This window comes from Stegodyphus dumicola, chromosome 6, assembly GCF_044657685.1.
Source record: "Stegodyphus dumicola isolate Sdum_Otavi_A_Nest chromosome 6, ASM4465768v1".
NCBI classification, from domain to species: Eukaryota; Metazoa; Arthropoda; class Arachnida; order Araneae; family Eresidae; genus Stegodyphus; species Stegodyphus dumicola.
This window is the reverse complement of record NC_140773.1, coordinates 195,749,654-195,765,239: the sequence shown is the minus strand read 5'-3', so window position 1 is coordinate 195,765,239 and position 15,586 is coordinate 195,749,654. Positions and strand designations below refer to the sequence as shown.

At 32.2% G+C, this 15,586-nt stretch overlaps 1 protein-coding gene across 4 annotated transcripts in view; it reads right to left on the bottom strand.

Annotated features, from left to right (window-relative positions):
* The window catches only part of LOC118195824 (protein Wnt-5b-like), a 995,694-nt gene that overhangs the window by 186,076 nt on the left and 794,032 nt on the right, over window positions 1-15,586 (bottom strand). Inside the window, exon 1 of one of the 4 annotated variants that reach the window (XM_085819313.1) lies at window positions 10,636-10,888. The exons of the other annotated variants lie outside the window; for them this stretch is intronic. The gene's annotated coding sequence lies outside the window, so the exon portion shown is untranslated. Of the gene's footprint in view, window positions 1-10,635; window positions 10,889-15,586 lie in introns of those variants that run through there. 4 annotated transcript variants of the gene reach the window in all.

The following is a 15,586-nucleotide window of genomic DNA, read 5'->3' as shown; positions in this document are numbered from 1 at the left end:
ATATTTTTGCTGAGAAATAAGTACTTCGGAATAAATCTTACACAGTAATAAATGAGTTTTAAGAAGTCGTAAAACTTTTGCACTTAGTTTTAGAAAATCAAATATATATTTTCAGGAAACATCGTTTAAAGACAAATTAGAAATTTTAAAAATTTAGCCTTTATAATTTTGTTTTCGATCATCCTAGTTAACTACACTTCTAATTATTTCGGTTAATCAGGTTTTACTATAGTTACAGTTTGAAAAAAAGCTTTGAGCCGAACTGCTTTTCACCTTTATTTTAAAAATATAAGTATTTATGCTATGGAAGAGAGGCAGAGAGTTCTAGATAGAATTTTAAAAAGTTTAGCGTTAAAAAAGTATCTCGGATTATTTATCTGGCACATCTTAAAAACCACATTTCTGGCTCTTAGACGACAATAAAAATTTAAAAAATTACTTTCAATAAGCTATTAAATTACTTAACTTTAATCAGTTCGATCAATCACAATATTAAAAAGAAATTCCACTATACGAATGACTACAATGTTCTTGTGACTACAATGTAATCAAAATAAAACAAGAGCTTTAGCAATCTGACAGCTTCACGGATCCAGTTAACAAGACAGAAGATAAATGAAGTATGTTTTTTTTTTTTTTTTTTTCTTGTTAAACTATAAACACAAACTAGCTTTAAACCTATTTTTAAGGACAGAAATAGATCATATAGGGAAAGACATCAGGCCAATTTGAGACTTAAATTAACACGCTTAATACGCATATCGTTGGATTGACACTGAATGTCAAATAAATAAATTAAAAAATGAAAGTAAAAAAAGCAAAATAATCTTAACTATGCATATCATGAAAACTTTTTCTATTTGCGTTTTAAATTTATTGCGCTCTCGTCCCACGTTTGATTAACTAGACGTGAATTTTTTTGTTTGTTTTTTGTTTTTGCTTTGATTCACTCGTTTCGTATCATAAAACCTTTCAAACCAATTTACGATATAAAAAAAGAAAAATTATTTTAAAATTAATGTACTATTTACGAAGAATATATTTAACTCCTACTTGGAGAATTTTGTCAATTTAATAGATTTTGCCAACTTAAACATAAAAGTCTTGAAGGCAACTTATTTTAGTTATTATTTTAGAGTTTCTGCCATTCTGAAATTAAACAATAAAAATCTTGTGAAAAGTAATTCGGTTTTAACAATTTTTGTCAGTCTGAATGAAAAAGTAACTTGAAAATAAACTGAATTTAATAAACAAGCAAAATAGTATTGCTTTTTTATGGGAAGTAGCAGGAACGCGACCTAACAGGCCAACAGGGGGATTCCTGTTTTCGACCATTTCCTTTTCAGCCTGTTGTAAAAATCGTGCCGATTCATCCGCTGCCATCTCCCATTCCCCTTATCGGTATCCCCTACTTACAAAATTTGTCTCGTTTCTTCCGCTGCTTTACCTTTTCATCAACAGTTTCCTTACTAAACTTAGACTAAATTTTCCTGATTCATCCGCTTTTCAAAACGTCAAAATTTTGACAAAATTGTTGAGCGGATCATTTGTTCAGACATTAACCGTGGATGGTAGCGTTTGAAGAGGGCTCACTGTAATTTTAGCAAAATAAGTACTACATTAATCTTAATTATGCATTTGTTACATTTTTATTTTCTTTCAAAACCACGAAACCCTGGTTCTATTTGCTTTAGAAGTATGTAGAATTTAAAGAAAATAGACATCAAATAACAAAAACTTAACTAGATTCAGATGTACACTTTTTGAATATGCGTGAAATTCATTATTCTGTTAAAAATAACTTATCTAAAGGAAATATTTAAATAAATATTAGTAATGAAAAGTTAAATGAGGTCAAAGTAGTTGCTTAGTGCCGATTCAGACCGTAACTGATCTTTTGTTACTGCTTTGTTACTTAGAGGAGGTTTCAGCAATTTTATTCCCATTTGAGCCCGATCAAAAAAAGACTTTCTCATTTCATTTTAAACACAGTCTGTGCCTTTACATCTCATTCTATATATAATAGAATATAAAATCAGTGTTTTCAGTGGCATAGGACTTCTTTATTCTTCTTTTATTTGTATTATTTTAATAGGATACTTTAATTTCATTTTATACGTTTCCAAGATATGCCACAAGGAAGCTTGATATTATCTCTCAAAAATCTCAGCCATTAATAATATTTTATCCTAATTTTGAAGCTATAATGTAACTTTGGTCATTTTCATCTTTTCAAAATTAAAATGACAAGTTTAGAAAGCATTTCCATATTAGAAGTTTACATTAATGCGAACCACGTTATTGTTTTGGTGTAGCAAGCGGGGGGGGGGTGAATTCTCATGAACTCAGCCTCCTCTACGTTTATACAAGGAAGTGGAAAACGAAGGCTAATATGGGAAGGATGGTGAGGTTCGGGCTAAATAGGGAATAAATTCGTTAAGGATCTTTGGGATGAGGCTATTTTGGCCCTTACCCAACCTTATCTAAATCGTTTCTAACCGACGAGAATAGATTTTATTTTATCCTAAGCTAATTTTTCCATGGAGGTAGGAAAGGAAGGAGGGGCCAATCGACACTAGAAGTAAAGCACTGCTTTGAAGCTTGGGTCACCAGATGGGGTGTTCTTTGTTTACATTCAGAAGCTCGCTTGACAGGATTGTGATAGTATTTCGACACACGACAGTTCCATACAAATCGAAAAAGGGACACTTTCGCACGAAAGAAACATTCATAGTGTGATGGATAATAGCAATTTGTATAGTTTAGTGACATTTACGCAGAAATCACACCTAGGTTATTTTTCGATAACTAACAACAGCAATTTTGATTATGAATTTGTTTTATAAAATTCTAAGCTGTTGAACTAGAAAAATATAGATTTTAAGAAAAATTTTATGCTTAAAGAATGAAAAATACCTTACGGTACATTTAAAATTGTATACGTCTTTCGATACCCTTGATAGAGTATTCGCTACTTTTATTTTCTAAACGCCAAAATGTTTTAAATAAAACAAATTTTTTTCACATCTATATATTATTGTTGCATATTAATGCAAAAACCATGTATCTGCCTTTGACAAAATACAGAAATATTCATTAAATTATTTATAAATGTATTTGAAATGAAGAATTTATTCCCTTATAAAGAACTGTGAAAGTACTGTGAAGATATCTAATTATTAAATGTATTTAATTTATAATAATTATAAATGTTATCTAAATATATAATAACCTTAATATTGAATTGTAAACATAAATTGAAATCCTGTTGACTAATACGTTATAAAACTATTTAAGCAAGAATTGTTCGTATTGGAAAGCAATCTGTTAAAAGGTATTATAAAGAAAATGCTATGAGATGCGCACTTAAGAACGTAATAAAGAGTTTTGGATTATGCATTGTTGAAATGAAGGGTAAAAAAAAAATCTGATAAGTATAATTAAAAGAATAAATCCCCTTACATTTTATAATAACTCAGTTACAAGTTTTAAATAATACTTTAAAAAAAAAACTTATTTTATTCCCTTTCAGAAATGTTCAGAGAAAGTCAAGTACTATTTAAAGTATTTCGCTAATTCCTAATCATTCTCTAATTTAAAATGAACCGAATAGAGCATTAATTATAAATTGGCTTATATTTTTCGATTTAAAAGATGCCTCAGAAGCCAAAAAATCATGTCAGATTTAAGAAAGTATTTTAGGAAGAAGCTCTATAAATAGAAAAGAAATAATGCATAATTTTAATATTAATAATACAATAAACTTTGATCTTAATTTTTGTACCTTAACCGAATAAAATCGAATTACCTCAATTTTTTTTTTTTTTTTTTTTTTTTTTTTTTTAATGTAATTAACTAAAACTTGTGAAAATATTTCATTCAAATTAAACCATTCTGAGAAAACTGTCCTGTGAAAAGTATAGCATTTAATTCCGTTCAGAATGTGTGTGTGTGTGTGTGTGTGAGTATGGCAAAGCCTCAAGGGCTATCTGCCTAAGAGGAGGGATGCCTTCGTGGAGGACTTTCTAAGGGAAACTGGCTCGTATACACGTTACACATGGGGTAAACCACGTAAACGCCCATGCAGCCAGCCCGTTCGCGGGACCGAACTACCAGTGTTCAGCGACTTTACCGCTCGGCCGCTGGTGGGCCCCCGTTCAGAATGAAATGTTGTTTAAAAATATGTTGTTTTCACATACCTAGGACTCTGAAGTGTTGTAGAAAAAGAAAATATATACATTTATATGTATATTTACGACGTAATTACAAAATATTGACATCCGAACGCGTCAAATCCCATTGAACTCAATGGTAAATGAGCCAATGTTTTGGTCACCACGTAGGGATCGCCGGTGCTTCAGAGCAGGGTACGGGAGAAACTTGTTTAGGGCGACTCCATCTTACTTCCTACCTCCATGAATTTTTCGAAGAGAGGATGAAAGGGGGAAAAAGAATCCACGGGAAAAGCAGCGGACAAAATGGCACTATTTCCAGCTGGGGCTGAAACTGGAAAGGACGAAACGTCACTAAGCCGTCTATCAATTGCGAAATTTTTTTTAAAAAAATCTGAAAGATTTCAGGTTTTACATTACGCTCAAAGGGGCTTTTTTGTAACGTTCTGTGTGTTACGTTTACTATTTAATATCATGTTCTTCGCACTTAAACCATAAAATTTAATTCAACAGCAATGTCACAAAATAATTTAAAAACGGCATATCTTAGAAATTTCAGTTAACACAATCTCGCGCGCTAGACATCATTTTTTTTTTTTTTTTTTTTTTTTTTTTTTTTTTTTTTTGAAGTTTTACAAAATATAAAATAGATAATAAAATAAATTCCAAATTAGGGTTCCCATATTCGGCGGAGGATTGCGTTATTCAAAATTGAATGGCTCTAGGTACCGCTGTTTTATCACAATGCGAGAACAGATACGTACATTTATGCAGTCTTTCAAACTTTGTCAACTCACGGAACCCTTCGAACTATAAGAATTTTTCGGGGAACCCCAATCTACCCTTACAAAAATACATCTTAAATGTATTTTATTAACAAATTTTAACATAAAATTAATATAATTTACTCATTAAAAGCATTAACTTAGTGCTCCAAGTGTCACCTACCCTTGCATTATAATTTGTCACAGAGGCGCGCTTGTAATTTTTTACAAGTATCGAAGTCTATTGATGATTGAACATGAAAGGCAGTCGCCTTTCATGTTCTGCATTTCATTTCTTTCGGTACTTTGTTTTTGTTGCCGCATACGTTAATAAGATTTTTAACTTAAATACATTGTTTGGGATGGCATTAAAATGTTTGTAGCTGCGTCAGAAACTTCTAGGTATTCTGCATGAATCTACAACCAAAAATTTAGGAGCTGCTCTTGGTGAAATTTAGATTTTAACACCTAATCTGATGATATGTCGAAAAGTTATTCCCTTTCCTTTACTGGCAAGCCTTCTGATTTATATTAGTACTCGTATGGATTTTTTTATCCAGTCACGTTTAGCTTCCTTATCCGAAACATATTTTTTTATAATTTTTGCCTGTTGAAAAACGTCTTTCATTATATAATTTTTAACGCTATCGTTTAAATTCAGTTGAATTTCCATTAGAATATTCTTTAGTTTTGCAAACATTGCATATCATTCTTTTTGACATATAATGACAACATATTAATTCTTAAAACAAAACTATATTAAATATATCTTTATATTTTTAATAATATTAAATATATATACTATATATATATATCTTTATATTTAATAAACACTAGTCAATTAGCGTGGATTCTTTGTAATTTTTCTTTCAATTTTTAACCCAAAGCGGCAATCTTCTCGAAAGGGCTATTAATTTCGTTTTGGCGTTTTGGGTCGATTCACTATAAACGGCGAATCACTTTTCAAATTGTTGCCACCAAATATTAGAGCCCTGTATTATATTTAAAGAAATTAAATAATGAAGAATCTGCATAAATTTATATATATTTCGCGCATTGTGATAAAACAACGGTACCTTGAGCCTTTAAATTTTGAATAACGTACGTCTTCACACGAATATGGGCATCTAGAAGCCCAGATTTGGTATTATTTGGAATTTGTCTTATTATCTATTTCATATTTTGTAAAGCATTTATGAGTTGATTAATAAACTCAACGACTGCAAAGCGAGCAATGGCAACACTGTACGGAAAAAAAAAAAAAAAAAAAAATACGTTTTTATCTCCAGTGCGCGGTATCGGAAATACTAAAGATATGCTCAATTTAAAATTATTTTGCGATATTGCTCTTGAACTGAATTTTATGGTTTAAGTGCGAAGAATGTGATATTTAAACAGGTAACACAAAATTTTAAGAAAAACGCTCTTTTGCACGTAATTTAAAATCTAAAACCTTTCAGATTTTCTTTTCCTTTTTTATTTACTCTCGGAACCCTGTTGTTTAACTCGGAACCCCAGAGTTCCGTGATACACAGGTTGAAGACCCCGGGTTTAGTCAGTTAGCGATTAAAGCGGCCCATTGTCTGTCAACAAAGAAGCCAAGACTCAAAACAGTTCATTTTGTCTACAGAAAAATCAAGTCAGAATCGAGACACACCGGTGTAGAGAATTCATTTCGATTCTTGAGTCTCCCACTTTCAATGTTTCTCGCACCGTTTCAAGCACGTATTCTTTGAGATTGAAGTAAGAGGAAAACGAGTTATGGGAGTTTTCGCACAGAGGCCTCTATCGTGCAACCTAATACCCAGTCAATCACTCGTTACGTGCGTCTCTCAGAATTACAAGTAACTATTGCAGTGTCACGAATGTGTTTTCATTCCTTGCTGAAGTAATAAAACTTTGACTTTAACAACGTCCTCTGGCATGGCGATGATCCAAGAACGGCCTTATCGGCGCTGAAGTTTTCCTTTCTATGTAAATTGTTTCCATAATTTTGAGAGGCTATTTTAGGATATACTTAACATTCTAGATGCTGATTGATTTTCCTAGTCTCTCAGTCCTCTATTATTTTCCACTATCGTTCAAATAGATTAGCTCAACATTTTAAAAAGACGCACAAACTGAGAATGCATTGGAAATGATAGTAATCAGCGCTTTCATCACACTTTTCGTTGCGCATTTATATAACGCATTCCTTAGATCTTTACGTAAGCAGGAGCTTCTTAAATCTTGATTGGATAAAGTATTTCACACTTCAATAATCAAATTCAATGCAAACGAGTCGAGTAAAATGTAATTTTTTGTATTTTTTCCGATCAAGCTGCAACGTTTTTGATAATGTATTATCTGTTAAGCTTTAGCATCATTCAGTCTTATAGAAATTTAATTATTAAAAATTATTATCAATGAAAATTATTCAATTATTTTGTTTTCCTGTAGATAACAAAATTTTTATAGCAAAACTATAAAAGAACTCGTTAGTAATATTTATGAGGTTCTAAAATTTCAGTCTGAGTTTTTTACTCCTCCACACGGAATTGCAGATTCCTTTTCTACGAAGACTGAATATGCAGTTATGAAAAAAAAAAAAAATTTTTTTTAAATCTGAAAGGTTTCAGTTCTTTAATTACGTCCAAAGGGGCGTTTTTTAACCCTTTGTGGCTTTATTTATTAAATATCACGTTCTTCGTATTTAAACCATAAAATTCAGTTCAACAGCAATATCGCAAAATAATTTTAAAATGAGTATATCTTTAGAATTCCCGATGCAGTCTCCCGCGTTGGAGATAAAATTGTTTTTCCTGTCAAACATCGCCATTGCTCGCTTTGAAATCGTTGAGTTTGTTAATCAAAAATTCGTTAAAGTTTTACAAAATATGAAATCGACATAAAACAAATTTCAAATTTGGGCTTCCAAATACCTATATTCGCAGGAGGATTACGTCATTCAAAATTGGATGGCTCTAGGTATCGTTGTTTTATCACAATGAGAGAAACATACATACATTTATGCATATTCTTCATAAATCAGTTTCTTCAAATGTAGGGCGATAATATTTTGTGGCAACCGTTTGAAAAGTGATACGACGTTTATAGTGATTCAACAAATTAATAGCCCTTCTGACCCAACGCCCTTTGGGCTAAAAACAGTTGACGAAATTTTTCTTCTCTTTTTTGCTGGGAACAAAAGGTAATTGGAGCAAATGATAAACAACGAAACATACGAATGCAATTCCAGTCATAAAATATCGCATTTGTGGGGTTTTGGATAAAAAGTATTGCAAGAATTTACTCTTACAGAAAACTAATTGTAATCTCTGAACAAATGTGAAACTTCTTTAAAGACGTGATAATTTTGCTTTTACCGCTAATTAGAAGCATCCATCCAATCTTCTTTAAGTAACTTTATATAACAATTGCAATTATTTCTCCAGCTCTTATTTATAATTAACAATATTCCAGACCATTTACATTTAATATGAGTCAAAAATTTTCTCCCTTGCATCTAAGAAATAAATTACATAACATAAAATAATTAAATAAATAAATTACATAAGAAATAAATAAATTACATAACATTTTAGAAAGTGAAAATCTTGTGATACCCATGCGTTTACATTATATTTACTTAATTAACGTTAAGCATTAAGAGGGTGTTATTATTTGAAAGATTCCAAAACAGTTAGTTGTATGAGATTTTCCAAAAAAATAAAAATTACCTCTGAATTTTTGGCTTCATAATTCATATTGTTTTAAAATTTTAACATAATACTGAATATTTTATTTAAAAAAATATTTTTAAATTAAATATTATTAGAATTTATTGTAATACTTAATATTTGATTTAAAGAAAAAGAGAGAATTGTAGTAAGTTCTAGTAAATATGGATAGGAAATCTGATCCCCCTCCCCTCCAGCAGAATCGATGAATGTTTTAAATACCTTCATACTGAGGTCGGGTTAATATGACGTGATTACTATTGCAAAACTTAACGTAGCTATCAATCGTAGTCTACTTCATACTGAGAAAAATAAGCACTCTCTATGGTGACGACAAAATGAGAACAAAGGGCAAAGCCCCCTAGCCAGCAAAGCTAGCCATATGGCTAGACAACGACATGGTGTTAGATAATTATGATCTCTGAAGATGGTCTGCGGAGGTGATACTGATATAGAGCTGAAAAATGATATATTCTCAGATATGACGGTCTTTCCCAGATATTGTCGTCTACTGTTTCGGATTACTTTCATAACTAGGAAGATCGTCAACGCTGTCTAAACAGAACTTAATAAAGGAAAAAAAAAAGCGTACTAAAAGTGTGATGTCAGAAGAAAACAATCAAGTTGGACTTTTAGAACAGTTTTCCAATTTAACGGCTGAAAAAGTTAAACGACGACTGTGTTCTGACTCAAAATTTTAACAATGAATCGGGTGGAGGCTTAGTCGAAATATTATCGTTCCATTTGCTTCCAGCATATGATCGTCACCACTTCTAAAATTACAGCTTGAAGGGAAACGTGTTTGAAATTGGCTTTGGGACTGGCAGCAAACCTTCATAATTTCCACATTTCTTGTAATTCTGAAACAATTACAATAGAACTCCAATTATCCGAATGAATTGGGACCGAACCCTATTCGGATAATCAAAATTTCGGATAATTGGATTTTTTCCAAAGAAAGGGTGTACATGCACTTTAATTAATTACTATATGTACTGTCTGTTGAAAACAGGCGAAAAAAAAATTTTTAAGAAAAAGAGATTTTAATTAATTAAAATGAAAAGGCAACACTTTTGCGTACGTGTTATATAGCGTACTGTACGGTACTTAGTGCTGAAAGTCATTGCTTGCTGAACATCTCGGTGAAAGTAAGCTTTTTGACGGGCACCGCGCCTGCACTTAAAATTTTTTATATAGCCGTTACTTGCTTTACAGGATGAACAACACAGCTTCTGAGCTAAGATCTTAGCTTTTTTATAAAGAATCGGACCCGAAATTAGGTTTTCCATAGAACGTTGCTGCTAAAACCATTTGAAACCGACATCTAAATTTTTGTTTGTTGCTGCCTTCATTGATTTTCTTGAAGAACTTCCATCTTCGTTTTCAGGCAGTGACAAGATGTTTAAAAGTGTCCTTTTAATGTTTGTAATCGTTGATTGCCCAACACTACGTTTCCGTCTTAATTTTTTTCTCAAATTCTGAAAGCGATTCGGATAGTCGGAGTTCGGATAATTGGAGTTGTACTGTATTTCATGTGTACTTATTCTAGAATGATGGCTAATAATATGAGATATAAATTCTACAAAAAAGTGTCACAAATTTTCTCTCTAATTGGAGCTACTTAACAATTTTTCATTTCATTTCTTTTCTTTATTTTTAACTCCGTGAAGCTTTTAAAAAAGGCTCACGTAGTATCTGGCTATCACAATCCAGTACATATTTAAAATCAGAACACAATCTCTAAATTACGAATTACATCATGTCATGTCTTTTTTGTATACATACGAGGAGGCTCTAAGTCGTAGTCGTCGTTGTGTCTGTGAACTAAGTATCACCTTAGATGTTGCTAATTGTTAAACATATATTTGCCAGCAGAAAAAATATACAAATCTATTCACAGGCTTCTTATAAATATTCCCAAAAGATCTACACAAGAAAGCGCCATTACGTATGTAAAGAATATAATTAAAATATACTTACTTCCGGTTCACTCCACAGGTGTCGTTTTATCCTCGATATTTTTCACCCCAGATCACGACGACACAGCCTCGAACAATCACATACATTCGCTTGGAGCGAAAGGGAAGAAACCGATAAATCCATACGAGTTCTACAGTTCGAACAGAACAGAAAACAAATTCGAATGATCAGCGGCGCGAAATGCGACAACGCTCCGTGGATTCCTCGGTTAAAAACATCCGCATCTGGCCACGGAAGCTACTCGAATAAACGGGGATGAGACACAGCCGCCGGTAGCAGGCGGCTGAAGGGGAACGCGCACGCACACACCTTTCCGCCGGCGACCAATAGACAGCACCGAAAGTTACGTCGAGAATGTCCATTGGTCGACGTGTTGGCTGGTCTGGGAGGGAGAGGACAATTTTCACGGGCCGTTGCATCATTTGGTTATTAAATTCGGGGACATGAAAGAGCTGTACCTGTCTTGGTTACGAATAATGGTTGGTGGTTTCAGGTGAACATTTAATCTTCCAATCGTTAATGGCGCAAATGACACTAGACAACAAGCTGCTACTGACATCCCTTAATAGATGTCGACTAGATGGTAATAGGAGAAGTACAACAATTTTGCGTTCAATATTAAGGAAAATTAATTAACAATACCAATGAAGCAGAAATTATGTTTATTTTGTAATTTTTATGTTTAAATATTTCTTTAATTCTTGAAACATTTTTAAACCTTTTCTTTTCCCTTTGATCTCAGTTTATTCGTAAAGAAATCGGTTAAAATAAATTTAAAGCTTTAATGAATTAAATTTCACGTCCCATGACTTTTAATTTTATAATTAAATTTATTTTTTATTAAGATCTACTACTTTTTAAGCTAATGACTGAGTCAACGAATTCGAAATCTGACTTCCGCTGGAGCAAACGAGGCAGTTGCCCGAGGCTTCAAAGGTGTCTCCAAATCTTCCTGTTATGTATATATAGTATTTAAAATATGTCACATTTTATTTACATAAAGTTCTAGATTTTAAAAAGGAAATATCAGTAAAAATTATATCTTCCGAGTGTGAAAGGAACTGAATTTACTTTTTTTATTCATGCACTTGATTACTAAATTGATAAAAAAACCTAAATTGCATTAATTTAGTTGTATTTGTATAATTAAATTAATACTCGCAACAAAATCAATAAAAATTATTCAGGCTCCTTCTCTCTTTTTATTTTTTCCCCTCCCAGATTTTTTTTTTTTTTTTTTTTTTTTTTTTTTTTTTTTTTTTCCCTTGAAGAAATCAAGATCTTGGTTTTTGATCCACTCGTAAAATTTGTTCTTCAGAATCTTTGCTTTATAATAAACTTGTTTACTTGAAATCTGTTGCCATTGACAAATTATTCTATGATGAAGCTTTAAAATATTTTCATCTTGTCACAAGTGAATATAACCTGCAGTTAGAAATAATAGTAATAATTTTGTCGCCATCAGTTTTAAAGATCCTCCAGAAGTTATATTTATCTCCAGAGTCATTTTCTCACTTATCAGTAAAATTCGTTCTGCGATTCTTAAAGATTCAATCTCTGGTTTTAAGTCTTGAGGAGTTTCTATAATATCTTATTAGTGTGGTTTGAAATACATCGACTAAACTAAAAGAGCGTTAAAGTTTTACTTCAAAGAACACGAACCTTATGTCCTAATGAGGAAATAAACAAATCTTCGATACTTAATCGCAGTTGAAAGATTAAGCACATTTTTGACTTTGGTTCTGCGAAAATTATCCATACAGCTTCTTCATTTCACGAACTAGGATTTCCTCGAAGCTTTTCACATTCAAAAAATTTATCTTCTTCAGTTAATAACATTAGTCCTAAGCCAGACCTTCCTAAAATTTTTAGAATTCCACTATTTTAATTTCTCACATTTCTTTACTATTTTCCTCGACAGATGACGCTACGCGTAAGTTCTGGCCGTGGCTTTCCATATAATACTGTCATCGTTCTTCCCGTTTTGGGAGAATTTCTTTTGCTCCCGAAAAAGGGAGACTGTGCTTGATCAACCTCGAAAACGATAAAGATTTACGCGAAATCTAGCCAAAATAAGGTTGATGTTTTGCATAATTTCGAGTCCTGGCTTCTGATTTCGAATATGTAAATTTATATTTCAAGCTAAATATATAAAACTGAACCTTTTCCTATTTCATCTTATTTCTTACCCCTCATCAATAAACTCTACTGGCAGCATTTTGCTCGTTTCATTCTCTTCTCACAAAGTCACTTATTCGAATAAGAAGCATTATGTGATAAATGTCCAATAGTTCCTTACACTTGTCAATCTGATCAATATAGATACCTATCGTATTGTTCGAATGTAAAAAGCAATCTTGCTTCAAATCACCATATCATTATTCGAAACTTGTCTTATGATATTTTCATACACGTATATTTTATACGTGATATTTAGCAGTATAAAATAACAACATGGAATTGCTCCAAATTCGAGGTACACAATCTAAAGAAATATACGCATAGCCGAATAGGTTGTGAATTATTCAAAAATAAAAAAATTAACAATAGAAGGTAACAATCAGTCAAAAATCAAAGGGAGGTATTTCAATAAACTAAAACACGTTCACCTTTGTACACATTGATATTAAATATGCTTTGCATCCTATGGCTTGTAACGGCCACCGCTTAAAATTAATATGTTATTAGCCAATGCTTCAGTTCCAGATTTAGGAGAAAAGTTAAGATATGAACATTTTGATTCAGGTACTAGATAATTTCAAAGATTTAAAAATGTTTAATTTTTTTCCCATTTACATACACATACATGTTTCGAGAGCAATTCAGCTAATGTTCCTTAGGGGTAAAAATATTATAAAACAGCCTATCAGCCTATCTGGAGATTAAAACTATCTTTTTCCGTACAGTTTTGCCATTGCTCCCTTTGTAGTTGTTGAGTTTGTTAATCAAAAATTAGTCAACGTTTTTCAAAATTTGAAATACACAGTAAAATATTTAAAACAGCATATTTTTAGAATTTCCGATAGGCAGCCTCGTGCGCTGTAAATAAACCTTTTTTTTTTCGTACATTATTGCCACTGCTCTCTTTAAAATCACTGAGTTTGATAATAAAAATTTGTTAAAATTTTCTAAAACGTACGATAAAACAGATTCGAAATTCGAAATTCGGTATTCCATATGTCCATAATCGGGTGGGAGGAATTCAAATTTGAAGGCTCCAGGTACCGTTGTTTTTCACAATGCGAAAAAACACGCATACATTCATGCAAATTCCTCATTATTTAATTTCTTTAAATATAATACAGGGCAATAATATTTGCTGGTGACAATTTGAACAGTGATTCAGACTTTTAGAGGGATTCACCGGCAAATCCGGTTTTGAGACTTCTGGCCTAACGATCCTTTCGACTAAATATGTTTAAAAAAATAAGTTTTTAATTAAAATTCGTAAAGTAATTAATGAACTGAAACGCGAAAATTAATGTATCATGTAGTTTAATGGGAACAATAGATTAAATCATCCTCTGCTCCCATTTTTCTCGTTTTGGTTTATTAATTATTTTAATATTAAAAAACAAAAAGAAAAAGAAAAAAAAAAGCTCAAACAGCGTTAGCCCAGAAGGGCTATTAATTTCGTTTTGGCATTTTCCGTTGATTCACTGTAAACGGCGAATCACTTTTTTAAATTGTTGCCACCAAATATTAGAGCCCTGTATCACATTTAAAGTAATTAAATAATGAAGAATCTGCATAAATGTGTATATTTTTCTCGTACTGTGATAAAACAACTATACCTAGAGCCATACCGGAAAAAGAAAACATATTTGTCTCCCGGGCAGGAGACTGTGTATCGGAATTTCTAAAGATATGCTCATTTTAAAATAATTTTGTAATATCTTTGTTGAATTGAATTTTATGGTTTAAGTGCGAAGAACATGATGTTTAATAAATAAAAGTAACACACAAAACGTTAAATAAATGCCTATTTGGGCGTAATATAAAATCCGAAAGCTTACAGATTCTTTTGGAGGGGGGAGGGGCTTGTTTGTTTTTTAATATTTTTTACTTTGCTGTGTCTGTATGAGATACGATTATCTCAGTTAAAGAGCTCAAAATCTCTTGCTTCTGCTACTTTTCTTATGAAAGATTTGAATTTATTGCTATTAGGCATAGTTATGGAATAAAAAAAGGGTTATCCGGTTCTTAGTATGTTTCGCTTCTTCAAATAATTCTCCTTATTATTAATCTTTAGTGTTATTTTCATCCCACTTGCAAATATTTATTTGCGAGTATATTTGCAAAAGATTCCAAAGAAATTTTACAAAAACCCCTGCAGGGAAAAAATTTAAGACTTTCAAAAATTAAAAGAAATAACTGCTTCAATTGGAAAAAAACTTATCTACAGCTGAATTCGTAAGATAAGATATTTCAATAATAAGAATTCATATTTTATGTTTTGTTAGGAAATTATATAAGTTATTTAAATTTAATTGCGGTTGTGTATGCGTTGAGAAGGCCTAACATACAGGTAGACGTAGAGGCTAGACTATTACCTCTCTAGTACCACAGATGACTGAAGTATTGCTGAACTTGGCTGACAGCTTCTGACAGAATTTTGCAAGAAAATACCGCTGCTGATGGCGCGACGGTCTCCCACTCCTCGTCCCTAACACCAATCTTTCGAAAGGACTCGCCGTGTATTTTGAGTGACCCTTGCCGCACAGACATCATACGCTTACAAATATAAATACCTTCTCCGGGATTCGAGCCCAGGCCGATCGGCATGACAATTAACTTCACTAACCGCTATGCCGTCTGAGCGGTATCGTACGACGTACGCAGTATAGCATATGTTGGATTGTGACGGCCCTCAACTTGCAGGCATCCATGTTTACAAATGTCTTGATGAATCGAATGTGACTGATGTTGTCATTTATGTAAATGAGAAATA